Below are 1,821 nucleotides of genomic sequence, written 5' to 3' on the forward strand. Positions count from 1 at the left end.
ACACGCCGGATGTACAGCCGTCTGAAAACTACAGAAACATGTTACTGGCTTCAGTAGAGAAACTAAATACATGACACGGAACACATTTAATTTTATTATACTTCATATATTTATTCACAGCATTATGCACCCCCTCCACACACACACACACACACACACACACACACACACACTTCAGATTAACTTTGTACTTTGCATTGCCAACGATGCTTTTAAATGGACCGTCAGTCTTCAGAAACAGATTATTTTTCACTGCACCATATTCTGCACAATTATTTAATTATGATCAGAATGTATAAAAAGCAGAAAAATGTCAATCAAAACCAACAGGCAACAATGTCTGGCACCCGTCATACCAAAACCATTGTCATGGGTTACTGGATGTGGGAAATGGGTCATTTGGGATTTCTTTTAACCCGCACTCAAGTTGGACACACACACACACACTGACACTGGATGCACGACCATCCATCGTCACACACACCACCCTTATCTGATGATGCTGCAGCTCTTCCAGTGTGATGGATTTGGTAAAATAATGAAGCAATTGGAGCTTTCCAGTAACCTTGAATCCCAACCACCATAAACACAAGAAACTCAGAAGCCATGTCTCATTCAACCCACCTCCCAAGTCCACATCTACAAACACTGTCTGTTTCTGAGGGTCAAACTGGGTGTGATTTCTACTGGCCATGACATCCGGCTTCTGACGGACACATCTGTATCTGATCTCATCTCTCTTCCCAGCACATCCAACATCACTTATTGAGACCAGGTGTCTCAACTTCATTCATAGAGCTCATCTAAAGACAGAAAACGGTCAGACGGCGTGTTGCACAAAAATCACATAAGTACAAAAAGTCACACACGACTTTATATGTAAACAGAAAACAGAACAAACAGAAGTAAACAACACAGGATGAAAAATAAGTTAAACTCATCAGGAAAGGCTGAAGAATAAAAATGTGTCTTAAGAAAACTCTTAAAATGTCCAGGTTGGGAGCAGATATGAAGGGGGAGGTTGTTCCAGTGTTTGGAGGTAACAACCGCACAGGAACGGTCCCCGGCCTAGCCGATACCTGGAGACCACCAAGAGTCCTTGGAAAGAGAACCTCAAGGATTTACGCGGACGTAACAATATAAGGTCAATTATATTGTGTTTCAAAATGATAAGCGATTCAAAAACAAATAAAGTCTTAAAATCAATACTGCAGTTATGTGTTAAAATTTATAAGTTCCTGTTAAAAGACAAGCAGCCGACTGGAGGCGGTTTCGATAGGACAGTTAAAACGAGAGTTGCAATCATCCAGGCCAGAATAAAAAAGCATGCATAACCCTCACAAATTTATTAAAAGTAAAATAATGGCTTGATCTTGGCAGGAGATCTCAGAGTAAAAAAGCTTCTTTTTTTTTTATAATCCTGATTTTAACCGGAGTCATTGAAAAATTTGCTTCTCTGAAGGATAGAAGTGCAAAATTTATGTACAAAAAGTTACTTATTGCTTTTCTTTTCCCTTTGAAGGGGTTGCCATGGTGAATCAGCACAGTTTATGCTGGATGCCCTTCCAGTTGCAACCCTCTGTGTTTATCCAGGCACTTAGGGCCTTGGTAAATCCTCCTCAGGGCTGCAGCAGAGCAGGACTCAAACCACCAACCATCAGGTCACAAGATAAGCAGCTCAACCACCTGAGCCACTGCCACCCCACCCGAAAGTAAAAGACTATACGTCATAATGTTCCTGTTACTTTAGTACATCATTTGCATCATGTCTAGTTTGGAGCTCGATATAGTTCCCTCTGGAGAAAACTGCACCAGCCGCCA

This window comes from Telmatherina bonti, assembly GCF_933228915.1.
Source record: "Telmatherina bonti genome assembly, chromosome: 19".
NCBI lineage: Eukaryota > Metazoa > Chordata > Actinopteri > Atheriniformes > Telmatherinidae > Telmatherina > Telmatherina bonti.